Source organism: Tupaia chinensis, unplaced genomic scaffold (genome assembly GCF_000334495.1).
Source record: "Tupaia chinensis unplaced genomic scaffold, TupChi_1.0 Scaffold000399_1, whole genome shotgun sequence".
Lineage (NCBI taxonomy): Eukaryota > Metazoa > Chordata > Mammalia > Scandentia > Tupaiidae > Tupaia > Tupaia belangeri.
Genome location: NW_006159901.1, coordinates 1,944,521 through 1,966,434, shown reverse-complemented (window position 1 = coordinate 1,966,434; position 21,914 = coordinate 1,944,521). Strand labels below are relative to the sequence as shown.

The 21,914-nt window shown below is 36.2% G+C and overlaps 1 pseudogene; it reads left to right on the top strand.

The window, feature by feature from the left end:
- Positions 1 to 1,565: 1,565 nt before the first annotated feature.
- LOC102482839 (protein BEX2-like) overlaps positions 1,566 to 21,914 on the top strand; it is a 35,568-nt pseudogene continuing 15,219 nt past the window's right edge.

Below are 21,914 nucleotides of genomic sequence, written 5' to 3'. Positions count from 1 at the left end.
TCCCCAGTCAGACTATAACTGGAACAACTTCCAGCAAATGATTCTAGGTTCTATCTCTAACGATTTATCTTACAGTTTAAGAAACTAACATATTGTCTAGATTTTAAAATGAAAGGGAATGTTTTATCAATCTTAGCTTCAGATCCCCCAGGAGCAGATTCTGGAGCAAGGATTCTAGTCCAAGTAGTTAATGTTGGAGGTGACCCTACCAAGCACACACACACACACATATGTATCTTTTTTGAGAGTTTTTTGCTATAGGGCAAGTACCAGAGAGAGACAGAAAGCAAGAAATCACCTCCCATTGGGGATGGCCATGCCACAATCTCTTCTCCTCCATTTTTCTCTCAGGATTTTGGGCACACATGCACAAGCACCAAGCATGAGTTTTAAGCCACCAGGACTGGGACTCGAACCACAGTTGACAGTATGGGAGTCCAGCAATGTAATCATTATGCTCTCTGCTGTTTCCACATACTAATTATATTGATGTCCAGGGATCCCAGAGGGATGGAGGTTCAATGTGCCAACGACAGAACCTGTTTGATGTTACCCTTCTAGGCTTCCTTCTCATCTTTGTCTCACTTCCCCCATAGAAGTCACCTCCTAAACAAAGAACTTTCATTCACATCCTTATCTAAGGATATATAATACTTTTATGGAAAAGTCAATATATTAGAAAATTGTTTTAACTTGCAACCAAGATTCTTCCAAAGTAACAACCATTTATTAGCAGTGACAGTTAATAAGGGGCAGGATTGATTTAATTACCAGCATAAAAGTCAATTTTGTTTCCTCCTCTACTTTCTTCCTCAAAATGTTCCATCCAAATTAGACATTTCACTTTACTGTTGTAGCTCTTATTATACTGAATACTCAAATTTGACGATTGGGTGATAGCATTTTATTTATTTTTTCTAATTTTTTTATTCATTGTGATTATTTTATTTTATTATTACTCTTTTTAAAGTTGACCAGAGAGAGGAGAAAGTGAGAAAGTAAGCTGCCAAGTTCAGGACCCAAACTGCTATCAGCCATATGGGAAACCACTGCCTTAACCACTATGTCATCTGCTAACCCCAGATGATAGTATTTTAAACTCATTTTCATAGCTTCTCCAAAATTATCTACCTGTCTCAGAGCCTTCAATACTGTAGTAAAGATCTTATCTGAATTTCTTCAGGAGATTTATACATACAGCTAAGGGTTTCTCTATTTTACTACAGTTCCACCATCTATGCTGTTACTAAATCAAAGCTTTAGTGTATCGCTGTAAGCTATTGACTCCCAGTTTAAAACATTTGGTGAGAAGAAAGGAATCAAGGAGAAAAATAGAGAGAAAACCATTTAGAAGACACAGAAATGGAAGACTGGAAGATTGTCTGTTGATGATAACATGTATGATATCTTCAACTGGACTGGTGTGAACTATATTCATGTCAAGTAATTCATTTTATAAGTTATAGTGATGTACAATGATTGACTATATAAATTAAAATAATAAAAATTTAAAAATAAATAAAATGTAAAAATAACTAAATAATAAAACATTCAGTTTATTTACCATGGATTTTAGGGAAATAAAATCTCCTTTATCTGAAATTCAAAGCCTTTCAAAATCAGACTCCACAGCATATAATCAGAACCAACTTTCTAACATCAAGCATACTATTGAACTGATATGCGTTGTGGATGCGTTTCCACCCAGTCCACCTTGCCTGCAACTGACTGACTCAGTTTTAATGCTGAAAGTCCCATGTCCAATCAGAGCCAAACAAAGTAGGACAGCTGGTCGCTCTGGTGTATTTATTTTTCACAGTATCAAGAAAGTGTCTGTCATCAAATAAATTAATGGCTCTAATTTGAATGCCTCACATGATTGAAAAAGGAATTTTATATGCCAACATGCATAATGAGAGTGGAGAGAATTTATATAAAATATGAGTTATAGGGACCAGCAGTTAGCGTAACGGCTATGTCGCTGGACTCCCACGTAGTTGACCGTGGTTTGAGTTCTGGACCCGGTGATTTAAACTCACATCGGGCGCGTGGGTGTGTGTGCCCAAGATCCTAAGAGGAGAATGAAGGAGAAGGGATTGCGGCGTGGCCATCCCCCCTGGGGGATGATTTCTCGCTTTCTATCTCTCTGTCTCTCTGTCTGTCTGGTGAGTGCATGCGCCCTATAGCAAAAACCTCTCAAAAAAAAATCTATATATATATGAGTTATAAAAGCAGTGTGTTATTATCAGATTTATCAAAAAGGAAATTTGAAAGTTTGAGCAACTTTTCTATCCCTCCCAAATTTCTAACTACTTTTATCTAATATTCTATTTGTTCTAAACTACCCTCATTTCCAATAACCCTGAGTTTATATATTTTTTGGGCACATGCCATTCCCGCCACCACCTGAAATGCCCTCACACCATCTTATCAATTGCTATTACATGGCCTCCATCCTCCAAGGCCCACTCAAATGCTGCCACCTCCATGAAGAAGTTTCTCATTTTCAGATTTGGTTTCCTCTTTGCTAAAGCCCTCACCTCATTTTGTTCCTCTTCTATGGCACTTAGAAAAAAATTCATGATTTTAAATTCACGTTAAGACTTTGCAATCATATTTTGGTATAGCATGATCTGTTTTTCATAATTCCACCATGAGGTCCCTACACAAAATAGAAATTACCCTCATCTGACACCTGAGGAAGCTGAGAGTGGTGATCATGTGACCTTAGAGCTCATGAGTGGTTGAATTAGAATTCAAACCCAAAATTTCTAATACAAGGTCTACCATATTGCTTATTAATAATCATATGTACTTAGCTAATCCACTAAGCTTCAAATCATTTGAGGCATCAGAAACCATATATCAGTCATCATTGTGCCTTTGTAACAACATTTAAGTAGAAATTCTAATCCTGACATTCAATTTCCTCCCTCAGGTAAACCTTATTTGCTCACACTTAGTGCTGCAAATATGTCTTTCCAGCAAAGTTCCCATTTGGACTTCTTGTAATTAGATGTCATATATAATCTTTACTGTATCCCCCAGACAAACAAAGGATACGGTTTTATGAGGATCTGTGTGGCAGAGTTGATTATAAAGCAAAGTTCTCCCATCTTGATTACCTACAATGATTCACTATTGGAAAGTTCCTCAAATAGTGGTCTATAAACCATCTGCAACTATTTGCAACTATGCAAAAGGGTCTTCAAGACCCTGTTAAAAATGCAGATTGGTATGCCTTACCTCATATTTACTGACTTAGAAAGTCAGAATATGGGGTTCAGAAGTGATGATTTTTCTTTTCTGAGAGGTTTTTCCTATAGGGTGCTTGCCAGAAAGAGACAAACAGATAGAAGGTGAGAAATCACCCCCCAGGGGGGATGGCCACGCTGCAATCCCTTCTCCTCCATTCTCCTCTCAGGATCTTAGGCACGCACGCACACGTGCCTGGCATGAGTTTAAGCCATCTGGTCCGGGACTCGAACCGTGGTCGACTACATGGGAGTCCAGCGACATAGCCATGATGCCAACTGCTGGTTCCCCAGAAGTAATGATCTTTATGGTTAAGGTTTAACTAAACTAAAAATTGAAGTTTACCACCTTCCTGAGCTGGCATGTAAAGTCTTCATACATATAAGGACATGACCTTCTATCACAAACTTTTATTACTGTCTTTCTTTCATTTGATAAATTCTGACTCTATTCTCCAGTATGTCTACACCACACTTTCTCTTCTTCCACAGCATTCCAGTACTACCCATCCACCTATTAGTGACAGTCTAATTCAAATTTCAGTTCCTTTGATACCCCTTTTCCTCCTCTAAGCTATTATTATTGTTGTTGCTGTTGTTGCTTTGGCTGATGCACCATGCATTGAGCACCTAGCATATACCAGTTAGTATACTAAGCACTTTATATATACTATCTCTTTAAAGCCTCACAAAAAGCTTTGAAGTATCTTCTACTATAGCTACTCCTGAAATGTTGACACTGAAGTCAAAGAGATTTCATTACTTACCAAAGACCATACACCTATGAAGAACAGCTTCAGAACACAGATGTGTATCTCTCTGACATAGAAGCCCACAGCTTTAGTAACTGCACTGTATGCTTCCCACACCTTCACCCTTAGTCTGGTCATCTCCACCATGATAGACACCTGTCATCGTGACTACAGATAATGCAAGTTTTTTGGGTGACCAGATGAGCAATGAAGCACACTGAATCATTCTTACTAGGAATGATATACTCTAAATGAAGTCAATTCCTCCGTGGTGGTTAAGGCGCTGGACATTCCCACATGGCCAACCACAGTTCAAGCCCTGGACCTGGTGGCTTGCTTTCTCACTTTCTCTCTCTCTCTCTCTCTCTCTCTCTCTCTCTCTCTCGTCGAATTAAAATAATAAATGGATGAATAAATTTAAAAATTAAATAATTCTTAAAATAAAATAAAGTCAATTCCTCAACCTGTCATACTGATTCGTCTTACCTTACTTTAGAGAAAGTTTCATGATCAAATGATGTATTTTGCTTCCCATTGACAAAAAGGCCCACTCTACACACAGAAATACCCTAATACCAAAGATACTAAATATGTACTTGATTAATAAAGGAACAATAAAAAATTATGATAATAATAGTAATTGGTAACTAACATATATATGATGGTCGCAATAAACTAGGCACTGTAGTTAGCATATTTGTACATTATCTAATTTAATTCTTACAACAACCCTAACTAGTAGAGCAGCGTTAATGTAATCCCTATTCTACAGATGAGGAAGTCTAGGCAGAGAAAAATAATTTGTGCAAGGTCACACAGGTAGCTGGGTATAGAAATTAAGTAGACTCAAATTTTGATGTGCCTAACTCCCATGCTCAAGCTCATTACTGTTCGGCTTCATTAAGAAAGATTCCAATTATATATTAATTTTGAAATAAGATTAATATTATTTTTTAAAAATTTAAACCACAAAGAAAGAAGCTTGCTTATCTACATAAATGATAACCTGGCCTTAAGACTGGTCTATTGATATTAAAGGAGGACTGAAATACAGGCTTGCCTGCCACATCAATGAATGCAAATTGCCACCAGTTTGGTTTGGCACCTGTCTTAGTTCTTTCAGGCTGATAGAACAGAATAGTGTAGACTATGTGGCATACAGACAGCAGAAATTTGTTTATCACAGTTCTGGAGACTAGGAAATTCAAGATGAAGGTGCCAATAGATTCAATAACTAGTGAGATTGAAATTTTCTGATTCATAGGTGATATTTTCTACCTGTCATCACATGGAGAAAGGGTGAAGGGTCTTTCTAGATTCTTTTCCATAATACTAATCCCACTCATGACAGCTCTACCCTGATGACAAGCAACTCCCAAAGGTCCCACCTCCAAACCCATTTTATTGGAGATCAAGTTTCAACATAAGAACTTTGAAGGGACAGAAACATTTAGCCTGTAGTGACACTTAAACACAATCTATTTTGTTTAAAGTCGGTTTCAGCTGGCTATAGTGTCAAATGAGGTTGATACTGGTCCTGAAAAAAATAATCCAAAATTTAAGTTTTTCTCAAAATAGTTGGTATTTGTCTGTCAAGGATTATTTCTTCCACACAACACTACGCAGCTAAGCATACAAGATTTCTAAGCGGCAGTAATGTTTCTAAAAAACTGGCCAATGGAATAGAGAACTTTTTCAGATAAAGCAAACATTCCATTAGAATGGTTTTCCCTTCATTATTTGTATCACTGTAGAAAGAGAATAGGTAGGAGACTGTGACATGTTAGAAGACAGGACTGACATGAACTTGATATTCCCTTGCAGAGTTTCTTCCTCTGCTGTACCTTTCCACATTAGGGAGCAAGACATGGAAGAAGTGAACCCACCCTCAACATCAAGTATGAGTGATAGAGACTTCAAGACTGTACCTTTGGAATTTACTTAGCATGAAAAAGTTCCTAGAAATACCTCCACAAACTTAAGACACAATGCTATGGCTAGGCTATATCCATCACATCCCCAAATTTTTCTCTTGGGAGAAAATAGCATCCTTCTCATCTAGAAATTTAGCATAAACATTTCCATTTCTATGGGGAAACTATAAGAAAATAAGTCAAGTTAGTAAATGGCATGTAAAAGTTTTCCAATATTCTAAAGTGTTACACATGCTGTACTCTTCTCATCCATCACATTGATAAAGCTTTTTATTACCAGGTACATGAGGAAAGTTGTTTTGTGTGACTGATTAAAACTATATTTTCTCTGGCTAAGGAACTTCATAGGCTGTCTCCAAGTAGGATAACAGATAGTTTTTGTTAATCCACTCATTTCGGGCAGAAGCTTCAAATGCTGCTTCCTAATTTTAACATACGTCATAAATTTACTCTAGTCCCTAAACCTTCAGCCTCAAATGTGCCTGTTTCTCACTCCAACTACTTTGCTTTTTCAATATGGATCACTTGTCATTCTTCCTTCTGAATAATCTTTCTACTGCTTGTTAGAGAAACAACCCCATGAAGTTCTCTCAAATAGATCCTTTATTTGACTCATGCCCTCTTTTACTACCCCTATTTTCAATGGAAGTATCCCATTTCCTCTCATCTCTCTACAATTTCCCTCTATTTGACATTCATTAATTCTGTGAACATATTTACTATTATAAAAATTCAGTAAAGTTATATCTTTATATCTTCAGGACCATATTGCATGAAAGATATTAAACTACCAAAATTCACATTTTTTTTCCAGAAGAAAACAAGGACTTAGAAGGACTTAAGCAAATATTATTCTGAGTATTGCATTAAAGATGTTAAGCTATTGGGACCAGCAGTTGGCATAATGACTATGTCGCTGGATTCCCATGTAGTCGACCGCAGTTCAAGTCCCAGACCCAGTGACTTAAATTCATGCTGGGAGTATGTGTGTGTGTATGCGTGTGTGCATGTGTGTGTGTGTGTGTGTGTGTGCCCAAGATCCTGAGAGGGGAATGGAGGAGAAGGGATCGAGGCATGGTCATCCCCCCAGGGGGTGATTTCTCGCTTTCTGTCTCTCTGTCTCTCTCTGTCTTTCTGGCAAGCACACACACCCTATAGCAAAAACTCTCAAAAAATATTTTCTTTTTCAAATGATTCCCTACTGATTTTCAGAGGGGTTAGCTCAAATAAATATATTTAGATAGCAAAAGTCTTTTTGGCACCTTATTTTATAACATTGCACATCCAGGGACTTCTGGGTTAATATTATCAAAAACTCTCAAAAAAAAAAAAAAAGTGAGGCTATTAAATTTCATTTTTTTTTTCAGAAAAAGACAAGGACTCAAATATTATTCTGTATAGAAAAATTATTGGGCAGTTTCTCAAGACCCCTACAATATATGAGTATACATAAGAATAAGAATGGGAGCTAGAAGCATTCTTCTTGTACTCTTAAAGGAAGATAATTATCTTTAGAGTTCAGTATTTGTGGAATGTTTAGACAAAATGGACTTTTAGCCCTCCTATGACTGGAAGTCCTTTCAAAATTTCAATGTGCTGTTTATTTGGGGGCAAAGAGGGGATAAATATTAGGTCAAATTTCACTTCTCAAAGTTTTAAAAACTGTGAGTTTGAAAACCTTAGCCTGAGTTTATAAGTATTTAGACAAAACCAAAATATTGATACTTTAGAAATAAAAATAACAAGCCCATTTTAAGCACAATTCTTATCATTTCCCAGTTTGAAATTGGAAGGAACCATCACAATGCATGGCTTCCCTGATATCCTTCCCATTAGCTGGCCTAGTGATTGACTCTCAAAGTGATGTTATAGTCCATATTGTGTTTTTCTGCTTCAGCTGTCCATTAGAGTCATCTAAATAAGTCCAAAAAGTGTCACACCCAGGCATCATCCCAGAAAATTAAATCAAAATTTCTGGGGTGCTAAATAGCCATGGGTATTTTTTTTAATCTACCCAGTGGACTTTATAGGGAATTGAGAATTGAGAACCATAGCACTTGACAAAGGACACACTCATGTCCTCCCTCTTCCTTAGTGTGTTAATTAAAAGTTTGGTCAAGTTCTGCACATTTATTTTTTGAGCCTAAAAATTTAAAGAAAGGAATTCTCAATAAGGAAAACCCTTTGTAATCAATAAGAAGAGTAGAAATGTTACTGAACTGCAGAAAACAAGCTATTGGGAAAAGTAGAAAAGACTTTAAGTCAGAAGAATCCCCTTAACATGAAAACTAATTGTGATATTCTAGGAAAGAAGGTGTGACACACATTATGGACAAAATATAAGCATTTATATTCCAAAGGAATATTACCTCGTTTAACTTATTTAGAATTAATCAGATGCTCTTGAATATTGTCTCCTTTCATAGTTAAAAAACTCCCACAAGATTAGGAAGGTAGAACAAACTACCCCCAATCACATGGGTGGGTATTTAGGTCTGTGTATCCTGAAAAAAAATGTCCATTTTCTCACACTCCATCTATCTTGCAAACACTTTTGAGCCCACAGGCAGTGGAAGCACCAACAGAGAGGCTATCAGATTTCATTCTGGCAACAAATCACAGGACAAAGAGAACTGAACGACTCATGAAGAAAGATTAGAAATGAAATCTGAGTATAAGAATTATAGAACCTCAATGCCACATAAAAGGTACTCGAAGAACTGAAATGTTGAGAGCTCTGAGCACAAACAAATTAAACTAACAAAAAGGGGCAGAAGGAGTGTGTGTAAATGAGAAAGGAATCATGAAATCAAGGTAAATAGAAGACCGTCATATGAATCTATACTGACAGGGCTGGGGTGTCTATAACATTCAATAACCTGCAGCCTTTCATTCAGTAGCTTTTCATTATATACCATGACCTGATGACTGGTATTGGGAGAACAATGTTTAACAAAATTGGCACAGCCCTGCTCTCAGGAAACTCTTATCCTCCTGAAGCCAATCAGGAGAAGTCAGCCTACATAAAAGTACATAATTAAAAATTATGATAAATATTATGAAATAAAAACACAGGAAATTTAGAAAAAATGAGGTAGGAACCAGAATGAGGTCTCACGATTTTTCCTAAGTAGAGCTAACCAGTGTGTGGGGGAGGGGATGGGGGGTTGTTTTTAGAAAAGCATCCTCGACTGGGAAAAACACATGGAAAGTCTATGAAGGAGAAAATACTATACTCCATTTAAGAAACACGAGGGCTGTCTGTGACAGAAACTGGGTAGCCAATGGGAATCCAACAGCAGCCAGATCACTAAGGCCTAGTAGGCCATGTGATAGGGGTCTTTTTGTATTGAGGTAATATAAGCAGAAAAAAACACAAGATCAGATTTGCATTTTTTCTTTAAATTTTTCATCTTTATACTTTCTTATTTACATTAATAGTTGCACATAATTATGGGATATAGTATGATTTCCGGAACATATGTATGTTGAGTAGCAATCAAATTTGGTCTGTAAACATATTCACTATCTGAAGTATTTATTGTTATTTTGTGCTATGCACACTCAAAACCTACTCACAACCATTTTGAAGTATATGCTGAGTTGTCAACAACTATTATTGCCCTGTTGTATAACAGCATGCTAGAACTCATTCCACTGACCTACCTGCATTCTTGTATCTGTTAGCCAAGTTCTCTTCAACCCTGCACCTCAACCCCTTTCCAATTTCCAGTATCTCTCCTTTCGCTCTCTACTTCGATACACATGGAATATTATCAAGCTATAAAAAAGATGGAAATCCAGTCATTTGAGGCAATATCGACCTGGAGAAAAGGCTAAGTGAGATAAACCAGCTATTGAAAGACAAATACCATGTTTTTACTCATTAATGGAAGCTAAAAGATTCAATTGTATGAATTTGCATTTTTAAAGTTCCCTTGGGCTACAATATTTGAAATAGAGGAAAATGAGGCAGATGGAAGAAAATCTATTGTAATGTGGTAATAATCCAGGCAAGAGAAGATGGCAGCTTGGGCTATGATGGCTACAATGGTATTGGAGCAAAATGTACAGACTGAAAGACAATCAGTGTTAGATTTAACCATCCAACTACATAGATTATATGGGGTTGTTGGGAAAGTCATGATGCATTTTTGCATAGAAAAACATAGACTTCCCTGACAACCTAATTATATACATTTTATACACAAATATATATGTATGCATACATATGTGTATACATATACACGTATAAATATATGTATGTATTCTTCAAAACATCATGTTGTACACGGTAAATGCATACAATTTTATTTTTCAGTTTAAAAAAGTTGATGCTGTGGGCCAGCAGGTAGCGTGATGATTAAGGTGGCTGGACTCCCACATGGTTGACCATGGTTCAAGTCCTGGACCTGGCAACTTGCTTTCTCACTTTCCTTCTCTGTCTCTCTAGTCAACTTCAAAAATAAATAAAATAAAATAATGACAATGAATAAAATTTAAAAAAAAAAAAATGCTGGGCCAGCAGATGGCTCGAAGGTTAAGGCAGCTAGATCCTACATGGTCAACTGAGCGATTTGAGTCTCCAACCCAGTGACTGGAAAAATGTGCCAGATTGCATGTACATGCATGCCCTAAATCCCTAGAGGAGAATGGAGGAGAAGGGATTACGGTGTGGCCAACCCCCCTAAAAGGTACTTCCTCACTGCCCCCCTCCCGCCACCTCTTCTGTCTTCAGCAAGCACAACTGCCCTGCAGCAAAAAAAAATAAAATAATCCTCATCAATGCTAATGAGTACCCTCTCAAAAAGAAACAAAATTGTCATAAGTATAGGAGCTTAGGAATAGATTTACTCTCTTAGCTAATTTATACTAACTCATCTTTTCCTTTTTTGTGGAAGGTTAGGGTAGGTGATAGGTAAAATGAAGTTAAGACTTTTAGTCTCTTTTATTCCATGATATTTTTGCCTCCTTTTTTCTGCTATTTATATGTTGGTAAAACTAGGTCATTTGGCCTGTAGAATATCTCACATTCTACATTTAACTGATTACTTTTTGTAATTTAACTTACCTCTTTACCTGTCAGATTTTCCATGCAATTGTATTTCCTGAAGGTTCAATTGATTCTGATTCAAATTATTTTTATCTTTTGACTGGAATTCTTACTAGGGTACACTATACACTTCCTGTTCCACACATGCCAGGAAATAACATGTCAGTGCAGTACTTTTTATCCTGCTGGGATTGACAAGGAGGTATATGTAGGAACAACGTGGTCCCATCCTTATGAGGTGTTGCTTTCATCTTTTGCTTAATGGTTTTAGCACTCACCAAGAGTGCCTTAATCCACCAGAAAACTACTTACATAAAAGGGTATAAATGCACAGAGAGATTTTAGCACAATGAGAGAGGCTCACATGATTCCATGGAATTCTGATCCAAAGCCCTGCCCATGCTGTTCTAGTTGCCCCCAGAAGCTCGAAGTACACCTTTTCAATGGCTCCCTTAATTCCTCTGACTCAAAATATGACCACCAAAATCCTAACTTGTGTCTTTTTTCTTTTTCTCTCTCTACAATTTCTTTTTGGTACTTTGAACTCATTCCTTGTAAACTCCTATAAGCTCTATGCAAACATTTCATACCACAACTTGAGCTTCAATCTGAGTGGCAGTTTTCAGTTGCCAACTAGTCCCTCACTCTGCCATAAATCACACATGTCACCTTTCATCTCCAAACCACATTCAGACCCCTCTCTTTCTTTCAAAGATACTATTCTCTCAATTACCATGACTTCTCCTCCGCAGCCCCCAACCATCTACTTCAGTAAGTCTACAACTTTGTGCAATCTTTCTCTAACATATTGTTCTCATTTTTCTCTTTCCATACTGCTGTCACCCCTGTTGTACAGGTCATTATCTCTTGCCTAAATGGTTGCAAATAGCTTAATAGTTCTCCGAATGTCTCAGCTCTGCCTTGTACAACCCACTCTGAACCTAGGGCCAGAGAAAGTGCCTAAATGAACAGGGACAGTCCTGTAATTTGCAAACAACTTCACTTCCTACCCAATAGCCACCAAAGGACACAGACATTGGCCATGCTGTATCTTATCTGTCTCTTCTGCTTTCAAAGATTTTGTTCCACTCATGCATTCCCCAGGCTTACACCACTGACCACTGCTGCTCTCTGAGCCTCTCCCCAGGAGTCACATCTATAGTCAATCCCACATTCCTGATGCCTGAATCATCCTTGAACCTTGATTCCTGGCAACCCACTCATTCTTTTCCCCTCAATATAATAATTTTAATATATTATATTTATAATATGTGATATATAATTCATTATATATATGTTCCATTATTTGGACCAATAAGATATTATGTTCTTTTTTATTTTTTTATTTTTTGGAGAGGTTTTCGCTATAGGGCACATGCATGCACTCGCCAGACAGACAGACAGAGACATAGAGACAGAAAGCAGGAAATCACCCCCCAGGGGGATGGTCACGCCGCAATCCTTTTCCATCATTCTCCTCTTGGAATCTTGGGCACCCATGCACACACAACTGGCATGAGTTTCTCTTGTGCATGCATACACACGCGCCCAGCGTGAGTTTTAAGCCACCGGGTCTGGGATGCGAACCACGGTCGACTACGTGGGAGTCCAGCGACATAGCCATTATGCTAACTGCTGGTTCCCTACATTCTTTTTGTAATAAATTCCCCTTCCATTTTCTAATTCCACCATCCTAAGGGAATAAGTTAATATACTTCCTTTGATGATTGTTTTTATCTTCAGTAAAACAAGTTGCACGAGAATATTTATTTGGGAAATAATTTGGCTTATAAAAAGATATATATATATATGTGTGTGTGTGTGTGTCTGTTTATATATACATATATATACATATATACACACAAGATATATGATGTATACACATTTCTATAACTAACTTTTCTTAGAAAAGTTACATGGACATATTTTCACCTCAATTCATACATATACTTCATTTATAGTAATAATTACTTCACACATTATAATATAGATAGCTTTAATTTAAATGTCTACCATTCCCAAAGATGAAAATTCATTTTTTTTCACATTTTTTTAACAATTACAAACAAGGATGAAAGAAACATTTTTGTATGTAAGCCTTTTTAACTTATTACTTTTTTTCTCAGAAGTGAATTACCAGGTTCAAATGGCATGTACATTTTAAGTCTAATAAATTATGATCAGATTACTTTTCAAAAGTAATAATGTATTCTTAATGACAACAGTATATGATGGAAAGTAGTTATTTTTCCACACCATTTCTAATAATAAGGTGTTAATTTTTTCATTTCTGTCAAGCTATTATTTGAAAAATGCTATATCAGAAGTCTAACATTGCATATCTATTATGCATTCATTTTTCATCTTAATCCTAGCTTTGCTTTCCTATGAAACCTTGGTAGCACATTTTTTGTCCTTTTATGGAATTTTTTCACATCACACTTTATGTTGAATTGAGTTTTCTTATTTTATATCTTTACCACATTATGCCTTTAAAAAGCTCAAGTCACCTATCTTACCTATTCTTTAAAATTCCATAAAATTAGTACAGTGACAGTGGTTAAGATGTTGAACTCCCACATGGCCAGCCACAGTTTGAGTTTCAGACCTGTCAGCTTGAAACTCACACCAGGTGTATGTGTGTGCATGCCCAAAAACCCAGGAGAAGAGTAGGACTATAGCATAGCCATCCTCACTGGGGGTTGATTTCTCACTTTCCTTCTCACTGTCTCTCTCTCTCCAGCAAGCGCACACCCTATGAGAAAAACCTAAAAGAAAAAAGAAAGAAAGAAAGGCCCCAACATGGCATAGATTCACTTTCAAAAAATATAAACCATGCAGATCTAATGGAATAAGTAGTAAATGTATCTACCAAGTACAAATATTTACAAATATCTACCGAGTACAACATTTGGTAGTAAATGTATCTACCAAGAACAAATAGTGCAATCCCGTAAAACTGTGAAAAAGTTCAGCTTCTAAACATTTCCTAAGCTTGACTACATGGTGTTTCTGAACTTGAGCCTCCTGTCATGTAATACAAGTGTTAAATGCCACATTAGCACTTCCTTGCTGGTTGCTCAGAGCCTCAAGTAGCTGCTTTTCATTCATCCTGCCTAGTACTCCCGTTTTCCAGAGTTACCAATGTATGCTGTTCTTTTAAATATGACCTTTTTGTTTTTTCTCGCTTTCATCTTGAGCCACAAGACACTTACAGGAAAAGTATTTTTCTTAAATTCCTTCAAATGAATTTAATTAGTGAAGACTATTCTCTGGGCAGATAATGACCATGAACACCAGAGTCCAATCATGATAGAGAAATATAAAAGATAAGGAGCTATGACTCAGAGATCTGAATTCAAATTCTCAAATTCATAGGATCCTGAGCAACATTTCTAACCTACTTAAACCTCTGTTTTCAAAACCAGCAGAGGGCGTAACGGTTACATAGCTGGATGGACTACGAAAGGGTTGACTGCAAGTCCCTAACCAGTCCGCTTGAAACTCATGCCAGGCACGTGTGTGTGTGTGCCCAAAATCCCTAGAGGAGAATAGAAGAAAAAAGATTGTGATGTGGTTCCCTGTCCCGGGGGTGGGGGTGGTGGTGGTGGTGATTTCTTGATCTCTGTCTCTGTCTCTCTCTGGCAAGGGCATGAGCCTAATAGCGAAAATCTCTCTTAACAAAAAAAGTCCTTCATTTTCCCATTATTATTGAGATATTAATTATATCTAATTGATAGGATTTTTGTATCATAGGTAGTAGAATTTTGGTGAATGTATATCGATGGCAATGAAAAAAAATCCCAAAAAAGCAAAGTAATAATTCATCTCCTTCTCTTTTTCCCCCTCCATAGACCTAACTGCAGTATGTCCCCATCTTATCTGGATAACAGTACCACATCAACATACTTATATTATTTGTGGTTCTTGCTGAAAGAGGTTATTATTTTTTTTATTTATTTATTTATTTTTTGGAGAGGTTTTTGCTATAGGGCGCGTGCGCTTGACAGACAGACAGAGAAAGACAGAGAGATAGAAAGCGAGAAATCACCACCCATGGGGGATGGCCACACCACAATCCCTTCTCCTCCATTCTCCTCTCGGGATCTTGGGCACGCACGCACATGCGCCCAGTGTGAGTTTAAGCCACCGGGTCCGGGACTCAAACCGCGGTCGACTATGTGGGAGTCCAGCGACATAGCCATTACGCTAACTGCTGGTCCCAAGAGGTCATTATTTATAAGTTGTATCAAATCAGAGCATGTGTGTCAGTCACCAGTATAGAGCAGGATGAATTAAGTGAAGTGACTGAAGAACAGTGATAGACCGATCTTCAAAAGGCAATTGGGCCGGAAAGCCATTTCTTACTGGATTTGATGCTCACTAGTATCAAACTAAAGTGGAAAAAATATAGGAATCTCACCACTAGTTCTCAGGAGGAGAAAGAGATAGTTTACATTAGGAGATTAGACAACCCAGTGGAGGGTTTGAGCAGAATTAACAAAATTAGATGGAGACAGAAAATAAAAAGTGAAAGTGACAGTGAGATGAATTATTAATTTTCTCAAGCTCAAATCTACTTTAAATGGAAGTGGAACTATGACTTAGGGAGAAGTGACTGACAGGACCAGAATGAATGTGTTGGTTCCAATTTCTATAATTCATTTAAAATAGACTTCTACTACTGTATTAATGACCACAACATATCAGAACAAGTTTAATCTTTTTATATTTCATTCTGCCATTATAATAAAATATTACATTTTTCCTGTTTTACTTAAAATCCAGTTTTGTAGTCTGGTTCTTTTTTGCATCTGAGTCCCTGATTCAGGCTAACCTCCTAAGCCATATTAAAGCAATCACTTTAGAAAGGTCTCCAGATAAACAATAAGCTACTCTTATTTAGTATTTATACTCATAAAACTTTACTATTGCTATTTTTGTTCCTTTGGTTTTCCTTAAGGTAACTAAACTAGTTCATTTCTTTTATGCCACATATAGTTTTCTCTATTTGAACAAAATTCTACTCTATCATCAATGAAAAATATAAGTCAATAATCAAAAGCAAGTGTTAAGTCCAAACATGTTTTTATTTTTTATTTTGATTAATCAGCCTTATAGAGTAGAAGAAGGGAAGGAGGAATAAAGAAACATCATGGGTAGCCACTGTTCCATAACCTTTGAGAAAAAAGCTTTTTAATTCTCATAAGAATTCTAAGAGGTAGTTATTATAAGAAAATGCTGACTCAAAAACAGTTCATTATTCTATGTCACATATCAATTCTGAATTCTAAATTGATGTTTAAATCTGGAAACAGCACTAAGGACCTGGGTACTCAAGAAATAACATGTACCAGTGGAGGTTCTCCAAACTTTAACTTAGAAAAGATGTGATGCAGGGAAACACTAAACCAAGTCAAAGCTAAGCAGAAAACAAAATCTGAAAAATGACACAAGGGAAGATTTCAAATGAATAGATAAGAACCACCAAACAACAACAAAAAGAGTGTAAATCTCATATGGCCAAAACATATCACAAGGAGAGGAGGAAAAAAAAAAAAAGAGAGAGTGATCCAAATGGGAGGCCTGTGTGTTATCCCTGTTCCTGGCTGAGAGAGAGTGATCCAAATGGAAGGCCTGTGTGTTATCCCTGTTCCTGGCTGACTGGGGAAGGACTATGGCATGGTAAGACCTGTCGAGTATGCGTCTGTTTCTCTCTCTCTCTCAATAAATAAATTAAATAAATTTAAAGAAAAAAAGAGAGGAGAGTGGAGTGAGAAAGAGAGTGAAACAGAGAGAGATAGAAATATTAAACTAAAGTTGAAATTCAAGAGACTAAAAAGAGAAAGGGCCATAAGCAAAGTTGGGTCACATCTTATGAGTGGAAGAAGACAACCATAATGCTAAAAGTCAATGATCTAAAATTTTCAAAACCAAGAGAAACTTAATAAGAACAACAACTAAGTGGAATGGAGTCAGAATAGAAAAAAAAAATCAGGACGGGACCAGCAGTTAGCGTAATGGCTATGTCGCTGGACTCACACCTAGTCGACTGCAGTTCGAGTCCCAGACCCAGTGGCTTAAACTCACACCGGGCTCGTGTGCATGCTGTGCCCAAGATCACGAGAGGAGAATGGAGGAGAAGGGATTGCGGCGTGGCCATCCCCTCTGGGGGATGATTTCTCGCTTTCTATCTCTCTGTCTCTCTCTGTCTGTCTGGTGAGCGCACGCGCCCTATAGCAAAAACTTCTCCAAAAATAAAAAAGAAAAATAGAAAAAAAAATCAGAGAAAACTAAGGAATTCTGAGTAAAGTATAGATTTTTATTTAATAACAATATACCAATATTATTCATTTATATTGATAAATGCATCATGCTACTATAATACTATAAAACCACATACAAGGCATACAAGAACTCTGTATTTACCTCACAATTTTTCTTTAAACCCCAAATTATTCTAAAATAAAACGTTTTTAAAAGAAGACAATGTTCTAGAAAGATATTTTTTATGGCAATTTTGTCCCAAGGAAAACCCTAGGAGCTTAGACCCACATCTCCCAATTTTATCCTTAAGAGAGGTAAGAAATAAAGATCCTTCTAGATATCATAGCTATACAGGTCTTGATATCACCAAGGTATACTCTTTTATTCCACATGTAAATAATCTACTAATTAATAAATTAAGAAAATTATGCCTTAAAACACATTTCTTGAGGTTACCAAAAATTTAGCCTTGTTTAATTTTATGGAAGAAGGAAATCAAACAACCTCCTGTTTATTTAAACAAATTATGTGGAAAATGTGGTCTTAATCAAGTAATACCAATTAAGCATCTCCTTAAGCATACAAAATGTCTGTATCCAGAGAAAGCCAGAAACACCAGACCAAATGTAATCAACTAGCACTTCACACTCCATAGATGGATAATTTTGCATCCCAAGCAAAAAAATTAAAAGGACTTCAGTGCCACTCCTATATGTACTATTGATAAAACTCTAATACCATTGAGCAGGGAAGAGTCTAGTGGTAACAGAATCAATGTACAAATAGTTCAGTAATCAGTCACTAAATAATACACTAGCTACTTAACAAAGAATTCTAAAATACAGGTACAGAGAAAGAATGCCCAAATTGCTTTCAGTTACCTCCCTCACGCTGCTTCTGGCACACCTTGGAAAGTACTTTTGTCTCTTTGCAATAATCTTGCATCCTCTGTCAGCACCCTGAGCTTGAAAAATTTGAAACGGACCCAAGGCTTACTGTGGCCATTTGAGTTCACGTAAAATCAGGACACTTTCAAAAGAAGTCTATTGAATGTCAGGTTTGAGTCAAGGTTTTAATTTCACAGTAGATTTAACTGAAGAGATTTAATTTTACCAAATTAAAAACGCATGTCTTACAACAACCCCCAAACCCTCTATGAGTGAAATCAGACAGAAAGTTTGATCAGAGCCTCAACTAGAAAGAAAAGGGCAATGATGTTAGATGTCCTAGTTTAAAACATCAGAAGCTCAGGGTGGAAGAAAAAGAAGAATTAACACTGTAAAAAAGATGCTATTCTTGATGACTGGAGATAATTTCTCCAGTCAAAGTGTACCCATCTGCCCTGAGTACACTCCTCTGAAGTTCACATTTATAAGTGTGTAAAACAAATTGTGGGGTACCCATCTGCCCTCAGTACACTCCTCTGAAGTTCACTTTTATATGTGTGTAAAACAAATTGTGTCCAAGTAACTTCCAGAAACTGAGGAACAGAGCCTGACAGTTAATGTGAATTTGTAATTAAGAATATTCTACTGTCTTCCAGGAGCACAGTATTTCAGTTTATTAACATGCCCTTCCATGTGAGTATGGATGTGACAGCAAGGAAAAATAAAAACTGTCTGTGAAAACATAATCATGTAAAGAAAAAAAAAAAGGTGGCAGTAGGGTTAGGGGAGGAACAAGGCATCAGATATTAACTTATGAGAAAAATGCTGAGTAGAGAATAAAAAGAGTAGCAGCTAATATTAATACGTAACTAGCATGTGGCATCACAATAGATGCACATATCATACTATCTCATCCTCAGAATGATCCTATAATGCACATAACACTTGAATTAAAAATGGAAATATTACAGATTTCTGGAAACAATTGACATGTCTTAGAAAGAGTTTAAAATTCTAGGGTTAAGACAAAAATTTCAGATCAACACCCTGAGCCTTTGATTTTTGCATCATACTCTCCTGCCTATCCAAGGATTAAAGTTAGCACCTACATAATGTAATCAGTAATGTAAATTGCGCTCCCAAACAGTTACACATGTATATAAACCTTAATCCCCCATCCAAGTTGTAAAATCCTTAAAGCAAGAACCAACGAGCTCATGTGCTTCTAGAGAAAAGAGTATTTCATATTTATATAATAATGATGAAAAAAATGCTTCAATTAAAAAAACAAGTTTGCAGGAGTTGAACTGAGACAATCTATCAATAAACTAAAATAAAGGTGTTCTGTTACACAGCAAAAAGTTGATCTGTCAGTCTGTACATTTAAGGCTGTGCATTTTATTGCATGTAAATTATACATCAGTTACACTAACCAGATAGACAAAGGAGAGAAAAAACAGAAGGAAGGAAAAAGTTGGGCAATGGTTTGCTTTTCTAATTTTGCTGTATATAGTCAAACCAATGTTCCTTTTAAGAACAATGTGAAAATTGAACAAAAATATAAATGTGCTAATTGTTTGACATTGGATTGCTGCTGGAAAAGAAAATTTTCATAGGTCAAAATCCAGGAGAGAAGGAAATTCAATAGATGAGTTCAGTATTCTATGTCTAGCTTGTGTCTCTGTGGCGTATATGTTTTCCCTGTTATAAGAAGAGGGTTAGAAGTCAAAAAGAGGGCATTTGCTTTGAAATTATCAGAGAATTTAGAAGACTTTCAGAGCTGAAGCAGCAAAAGTTGCAGTTTGGTCTTCTCTTTCTGACAGGATTTGAGAGGGCAAGATCCCCTAAAGAATGAAGGTGCAAGTAATACCAACAAGCGATGGCTATTTTCTCAGTGCATTTACTGAATACTTAAGTTATGTGGGGCAAGAAGCTAAACAGTCAATAAGATATAGGTAAAAACAGAGTAGAATTTTACCAGTCTCATGATACATAAAATAAAGTCTAATGGCACAAAAAATACAAAAATAGAATTCAGTACCCACCACCAAAGGAAGGCCCTAGAAAATTCCTCAGGCTCAGTCTGGGTACTCAGAGGAATACATATCAGGAGCGAAAATAACTTAAAGTGAAGGACAAGCTGAATCTAAAGTGTAGCTTCAGCTGCTGTTCATATCGAGGTCTCAGGCAGTGACTGGAATGAGGTTATCTGATCTACCTTCAACAAAAAGTTAAGATGAATCCTTTCTTGATATATGTAACACCATCCTGCACTTCCTTAGTTGATCATACATTGTGCGAAATATTCAACCAAAAATTAACCAACATAGCAATAGCTAAAAACAAGAGAAAATGGACCTTTTGATCAAAAGAGCCACAGGTAGCGTAAATATTTGTTATTAGACATAGACTGTAAAATAGCTTTGATTAATAGGCAAGAAAATTGTAATAAGATGAAGAATTTGAGAGGAAATTAGAGCTTAAAATAAAATGTAAATGTTAGAGATGAGTAAGTGCAAGTCAATAAGTGAAAGTAAAACCTCAAGAGAACCATAAGAGCATATTGGGCACAGAATAATAGAAAATTAATAAACAAAAAGATAGATCAGTAAGAATAATACAGACTGAAGCACAGAAAAAAAAAGAGAGAGAGAAAATGGAAAATAAATAAGAGAGTAAAAAGGATACGTAAAATTCATTGATGGGATGGGGAGGAGTGGTGCTTTCGGTGGAAGATACTTTGATCAACTGGACTGGGGAGAAAGGTTCACATATTGAAATGTTCACTTTGTAAGCTAAATAATATGATTGAATGTATATAAAAAATAAAAATAAAATAATAATAAATTTTTTTAAAAATTCATTGGTACTATCTAACAGACATACATGCAGAGTGCCAGAGGGAGAGTACCATTTGAAGAAACAATAGCTAAGAAATTTTCAGAACTGAAAAGAACATATCAAGCAACTTACTCAAGAAATCATAAGCAGGAAATCACAAAACTATAAGCAGAAAATCATAAGCACGAAAATACAAAAAGCATATTGCAATAAAAGTACATCATAGTAAAACTGCTATACACCAAAAACAAAAAGAAAATTAAAAAAACAACCCAGATGAAAAGACCAATTAATTTCAATATCCAATATAATATATTCTTGTTGTTAGAATAGGTGTAAAAATAAAATTCATAATAGTAGTTTTACAAGAGGAAGGTCGAGGTAATGTAAGTTACAATATTCTAAAGAATTTGTATTATCTAGGAAGTAATAAAGGTGTTGATTTTTATTAACCTCTGATAAATTAAAGAATCATATTGTAATATCCAACTAAAATAATAACGAAAATAGATAACATACCAGCTAATAGAAACATTTAAATATTTTTAAATATATGATTATCCAGAAGTAAGGAAGGAAATTGAGAAAAGAGTATATAAAATAGATAATTGAAATAAAAGACAAAACCAAGATGATAGAAAGCCAAATAGACAAATAATTTTACTAAGGTTAAATGAAATACTTAGTCCAATTATAAGGAAAAAATTGTCAAAATAGATAAATAAACCTTATCAATATATTTGATTATTTACAAGAGACTGACGGGGCCATGCAGGCAACACAAGCTGGTAAGGATGCTGCCTCCCATTCTAAGGCAAGGCCTGGACTGGGAAGAAACTGAGGCAAGGCCCAGTTTATGAGCTCTCCCTTGTGTCCTTGAACTGGCTGGTATTCAATTTCTCTGCCATGAGTTTTACTGTTATTAC